The sequence below is a fragment of the Dermatophagoides pteronyssinus genome, unplaced genomic scaffold (genome assembly GCF_027571235.1).
Source record: "Dermatophagoides pteronyssinus isolate colony J.1.1.1.1 unplaced genomic scaffold, Derpt_VIB-CSIC_2022.12 sq0011, whole genome shotgun sequence".
Taxonomy (NCBI): Eukaryota; Metazoa; Arthropoda; class Arachnida; order Sarcoptiformes; family Pyroglyphidae; genus Dermatophagoides; species Dermatophagoides pteronyssinus.
In genome coordinates this window covers 1,178,014-1,184,654 of record NW_027461535.1, presented here as the reverse complement: position 1 = coordinate 1,184,654, position 6,641 = coordinate 1,178,014, and the positions used below count along the sequence as shown (strand labels likewise).

At 30.7% G+C, this 6,641-nt stretch overlaps 1 long non-coding RNA gene across 1 annotated transcript in view; it reads left to right on the top strand.

The window, feature by feature from the left end:
* Nucleotides 1-4,000: 4,000 nt before the first annotated feature.
* Nucleotides 4,001-6,641, top strand: part of LOC142645432 (uncharacterized) — a 59,367-nt gene continuing 56,726 nt past the window's right edge. Inside the window, exon 1 of the long non-coding RNA XR_012846560.1 lies at nt 4,001-4,243. This is a non-coding gene — a long non-coding RNA (uncharacterized LOC142645432). The remainder of the gene's footprint in view (nt 4,244-6,641) is intronic.

Sequence of the window (6,641 nt, the reverse complement as noted above, 5' to 3'; positions counted from 1 at the left end):
CAAACTTCAAACAAATATAAAATAAATGAACATCATCATGATCTAAACAAAAACAAAGTCAACAACAACAACAACAAAACCATTGTATTTCATTATTCATTTTCATCAAACAAACCAAACAAACAAACAAACGGTATATGGTTTATTAGAAATGTTTTGATGGATCAACATCATCATGGAAAGAAAATGAAAGAATCTTTGTTTTGTTTTTTTTTGAGATTCAAATACATTATTAATAAATAACATTCTTCACAGAATTTACAGAATTTCTCTTTTGATTTTCTTTGTTTTTACATCCAGAATCTTTTCGGGAACGAAAAAATAATTACACAGGAAAAAATTCGTTCGCAAGAAGGAAAAAAACGAAAGAATCTCTTCGAAATGATTGAAGAAGAAAGAAGAAAGGATTTTCACTTAGCAAGATTATGATGGTGATGCGGATCGCAGAAAAGAAAATCCAAAATCATCATCAATGGGATTCTTTTTTTTTTTGTTGAAGATTATTTTATTTCGTGTAAAGAATATTAAAACATTCTTATTCAATGAAAATGAAAGAAAATGATGAAAATGTTTGATGCTTATTCGATCATTTTTTTTCCTTTTCTTCTTTCTCCAACAACAACGAATACAATTTCATCATTGCAATCTGTGTTCATCATCATCATTTTTCATTGCAAAAAAGAATGAAGAAAATCTGTGGAGATCGATTTTTTTGCTAGACTTTTTATTTGGGCAAATGTTACATTCACGCATTACTTTTTTTTTTATTTGATACATTTTAAGGGTGAACACACACATATCACTGAAGCAGTGAGAAATTGCAATTCATTTTATTATTCGGATTCTGAACAACCAAACATTGAATCCATGATTGGTAAAAACGGCAAAAATGAATAGCTTTTAATATATGGAGAGAGAGAGAGAGATCAAAATGCAAGAGAGATCAATATGACTTGGTGGATATAATGGAGAATAAAATGAATGAATGAAAGAAAGAAAAAAAATCGATTTGCAATTCAATTCTATTCATTATTCTGTTTATGGATAAAATGCATAATGGGGCAACAATAACAAAGAAAATATAAAATCGGATCGAAAATCGGTTTCTTGTTTTTTTTTTCTTCATTGAAAAATTCAAGATTTATTTTTTTCCAACAAGATTTTTTCGTTTTTCTGTTTGGAGTGTCAATGATGTGTTTGCGTGCGTTTTTGATGTTTGTTTTGGACTAAAATGAACCGAAATATTTACAAAACTCAATGATCGAAATGAACGGGTGAAAAACTAACAAAAACATTCATTTCAATTTCAATCCAAAGCAAAACCAGTCAAAACTTTTTTTCCTTTCTTTCTTTCTTTAGAAAAATATAAACAAACAGAAGATCAAAACCAGCAATCGATGAAACAATTATCAATTCTTTGTATCATCCTAGGTATCAAATAGTGGGCGTCAAATTCTACAGAAAAAGAGAGAATCCAGAAAAAACAAACAGCAAACGGAAAAACCCGTTTCATGTTTATCAAACAAAATAATGAGTGATGATCAAGTACAAAACAAAGTAAAAAAAAAAAAAAAAATCAAAAGATAAACCTTCACTATATCTATGTACGATCCATCAAGGCGTCATTTCAAACAACAACAACCAAAACAATGATTATTTTCGATGTGTAATCATCATCAATATTATCTGAATGTTTGGGTAATGTTTTCACACATTTTGGAATCCAAAACTCACGCCAAAAAAACCGGAATTCATCATCATTATCATCGGTATGATAATCAACCGAACCAGAAGGCAAAAAAAAAAATGCAAATCCATTTAGATTAGGGTTTTTCTCTCCACTGCGAATACAGGATGTACCATGCACAAATACATCAGGGTGTGCGGTCGTTTTTTCTCTCTTCGGGGATCAACATCTATTGTTTGAGTGAAAACAGGAAAGCAAAAATAATAAATGTCGGTAATTAGCTTTTTATACCGGATATTATTATTATTATATATAACAAAGAAACAATACCCGAAAAAAAATTCGGGAATCAAAATACCAAACAACAACAACAATAACAACAGTAGAAGGGAAAGAACGGTGGAAATAGATCCCCATTATAACTGGAAAATCACACACACAAAAGAATTTTCGATTTTTTCGATTTTTCTACATTATCCAAACACTACTCTGACACTTATCCAAACAATCACAACAACAACAACAACAATCCAAATAACAACAACAACAGAATTCACACATACAGAATCTACACATACAGAATATATGGAGAGAGAGAGAGAGAGAGAGAGAGAGAGAGAGAGAGAGAGAGAGAGAGAGAGAGAGAGAGAGAGAGAGAGAGAGAGAGAGAGAGAGAGAGAGAGAGAGAGAGAGAGAGAGAGAGAGAGAGAGAGAGAGAGAGAGAGAGAGAGAGAGAGAGAGAGAGAGAGAGAGAGAGAGAGAGAGAGAGAGAGAGAGAGAGAGAGAGAGAGAGAGAGAGAGAGAGAGAGTGAAAGAATGATTTGGCAGATCTTGTATAAATATTTATATTAATGGTACTCGATCCACACATACCACACATGGAATTTTTTGATTGCTTTTTTTTTGCTTCTTTTTCGTTTTGTTTTGATAGTTTTTCTTTTTTCTGTTAGTTTTTTTTTCTGGATTCCCATTGATTATATTTATCGAAATAGAATTTTTTGTGTGTGTTATGTTTATGTTTGTCTTTGTGTTTGCTTGGTGTAACACACACGATAAAGGCAATAAATTATAAAATTTTTGTTTTTGATTTTAAAGAAAACTTTTCAAACAAAACAAAAAAATCAAAATGTTCAATATTGATGATGATAAAGAGGATTTATTGGTAACATTGTTTTGATGGTTATTTTTTCGGTGGCTGGAGGGTGGAAAAGTTGGTGGTGGTGGTGGTTTTCCAAATGTAAATTTTTTTTCGTTGTAAAGTAAACATTTTTTTCAATTTTTGGCTGGAAAAATTTTAATTGAAAAAAAAATTTCGGAATTTCGTTTTTTGATAAGAACGAAATTAATGAATGTTACACCTACACTTTTTAGGATGATGATGATACTATTATTCATGATTCTTGAATTCTTTTTCTTCCGTTTTCTGTTTTGTCTTCTTTTTTGGTTTTGCGCAATATCCGCTTGTTTAAGAATATCCGAAAAGAGAAAAATAAATGAGAAAAAACAGAATAACCGTAACAGGAAACCAAGCTTGCTCAAACCAGAATCGAACATTATTAGAATTCCTTTGGGAAATGTGTGCGTTCGATTCTTTATTCGATTCCCCCCTCCCCTCATCCTCCTCATCATCATCAGACTATATTCACCCAAAAAGTATCAATTCTCTCTTTAATATAAGAATATATACGACGACTATATGTACACTGTGTATACACATTCAAAGAGAAACACACACACAATGAGAGAGAAAAAGAGAGAATCACACCCTCCTACCACAATCCTTGTTGTTGTTGTGGCTGAGAGAAGCATAGATAACTGTGTGTGTGTGTGGTGTGCATCAAATATTACCACCTCCTTTTTTCTTGGATTTGTTTTGCTCAAAAAGACAGACAAACGGACAGACAGACAGACAGATAAACCGACAGACAGAAGTCGTTTTCGTATATACAGTATACATTCTCTTCATTCTGCATTTGATATCAATGTTTTTCCTTTTCTTTTTCTCAATGATCATGTGCGGCAACAATTTAACCATTTTATTATTCTGATTATCATCATCATTATTATTATCATTTATTCACATCCATTCTTTGAATGTAGACGTATTATATCAAGCAGTAGAATTTGTTTTCAATGTTGTTTGATGATGTTTTTTTTCTTGTATCGTCGTTATATAATCGTTAAATAAGATTTGATATGGTTTTGGTGAATGTTTCTTCTTCTTCTTCTCTTCAAAAGTTCTTGATTCAATTCATCATTTGATTAATTTTCAAGGTGTTAAAGTTTGATTATGAAAAAATGTTTCCAAAAATCAGAAGATTATGATATAAACAAAACATTAATGGCTCTAATGGCAAATGGCAATTAATGATTATAATTATCATCGATTACCACCATAGAAAACTGAATGATTGAATTTCTTCATCTTTTTCAGCTTTCAATTTTGAATTAATTTTTGTGTTGTTGTTGTTGTTGTTGTGCAATCATCAACATCAATTTTGGGTGAATGTCGATGCTGATGGATCAAATGGATCGATCGATCAATCGATGACCAAGGTATGTTGTTTATAGAATTGTTTTTTCGAATCAAATTTCACTTCGGTCAAATTCCGAAAAATTCCTGTATTAACATCCATCCGTTTTGAAATTCATTTTTATATTCCCTCTGTATCATTATCATTGTTGTTGTTGAATTGTTGTTTACAAGGAATTTGAATCCATTTTAGTTTTGTTTTCGTAAATTTTTTTCCACCAAAATGATCATCATTATCCATCAATGGATTGATGATGATGATAATATCATACAAACAACAAAGTACATTACATAATGATGAAAGTACATTATCATCATTTGCGATTCACTTGGATTCAGTGGATATTTTTTTCCAGCAAAAAAATAGCCCTATGGATATATAAAGAGAATGTAAAGTTTTTCTGAAAACTTTTTCTCGCTGAACTGAAATTCAATAAGCGAAAAAATGAAAAAAATGAAAAAGCTTTAAGCGAAAAACGAGAAGAAAAATTATTCCGAAATTTTACACCAAACATTCATTCATTCATTTTGCATTCTGCGAAATATTTCCAGAATCGACCAAGAAAAAGAATTTAATTGTTTCAAATATTTTTCTAAAACACAGAATAAGTTGTGCCGAACGAAACTTTTTCCAAAAAAACCAAAACCAAAACTAATCGGGCTCCACGAAACCAAAAAAAACCGAATGATTTCTTCTTCTGCTTCTCTTTCCAAAAATGATTCACATTAATTATAATGAGTTTCTACCCTGGTCAGATTTTTTTGTTGTTAGGAATTTCAAAAAGAAAAATTATATTAATGATAAATGATAATTATTGTACACGCACACACACCCCCACAGCGGTGTGTGGGTGTTAAATAAAATGAAAAAATAGAGAGAGAGAGAGAAGGGAGAGGGAGAGAAATTTGAAAAAACTGTTACTATTAAAACAGAGAAATTCTCTTGCATCAAGAATTCAGAATTTTTTCGGTGGCTTTTCATATTCTTGAGGCTCCAACAAGAAAAAGTTTTTGCGTTTCTCCTCTCTCTCTCTCTATCTCTCTCTTTTACTGTTTTTGTTGGTTACATATAACCATGCTTTTGGATCATTATTATCATCATCATCATTATCTTTAATGTTTTTTTTTTGTTGTTCGGACTGGTTTCGATGGCCTAGCCTGATGATTCTTTTTTTCTTTTTTTTTGGCTAGGTTCGTAAAGTCATTTATATTTCTTTCTATGTTTCTTATGTTTCTATATGGCGAATATTCTGTGGAAACAAGAAGAAAATTCAAGTTTAATAAACATGATATGTTTGCTTGCTTGCTTTGCTTGCCATTGAAAATCTAAAATGATTTTTTTTTCTTTTTTTACTAACCAAATTGATGATGATGATGATCATCATCAATTTCGATGTTTCATTTTCATTTATCCATTGGTAGATTTTCTATATTTTTTTCGTATTTCTTCCCATATATGCGAAAAACGATTATTCCTGGATCGACTATTATTCGTTTGTGTTTGTCTGTCTCTGTCTGTGTGTGTGTTCCAATATCAATAATAATAATCAATAATAATAATGATATTCAGACAAGGCAAACCGAAAACCAAAACAGGAGCAATCGAGAGAAATAAAAAACGATTAATCGTTTGCGTTTTAATCGTTTATTATTATTGTGATCCTATAAAAAAACAACCAAGAAAAAAGAAATGCGTTTGAAATTGCCAGAATTTTTTTCGTTGTTGTTGTTACTGAAATCTCATTTGTTTTGTTTTCCCATTTTTGCTTTGTGTAGAATCTTTATGTTTGCTCCAATAATCCAAAAATATTGAAGTATTAATCAAGCGAAATCCATCCGCCATCATCATAAGCACAACGAACTTTACTTTAGTTTTTGAAAAAACAAACAAAACAAAACAAGCAAAATTTTTTAATTTCTTTATCAAACAAACAAAAATGCAAAAAACAAGGAGTGAAGATTCTATCTATTTCTCTCTCTCTCTCTCTCTCACTCTCACAATGAGATTACTATCATTATCGTTGTTGTTGTTGTTGTTGTTGTTTGGAAGTCGTCGCCATAGAGATAATCGAATCATGTTTAAAAAAGGATCGAAAAATTCTACCTAAAACTATCTAGTTGGTAAATCTGGTTGGCCAATCATTTTTTTTAGCCAAAAAAACCTGAACCAAAACAGCGAAAAAGCTCATTGGCCTTTTTGTTCGTATATTATAATTGAAAATTACTTTGAATTTGATTTAGTTTTTTGATTGATTCAGAAGATTTTTTCTTCCCTTTTTCTTTTTGTTTTGAAAATTAGTGGGATGAAATGATGAAAGATGAAAGAAGAAAATCTTTTGATCATCATCGACATCGTTGAGGATCATTAATTCTTATCGAAGACTTTTCTTCTTTTCTTGCATCAATCTTTGTTTTACACAC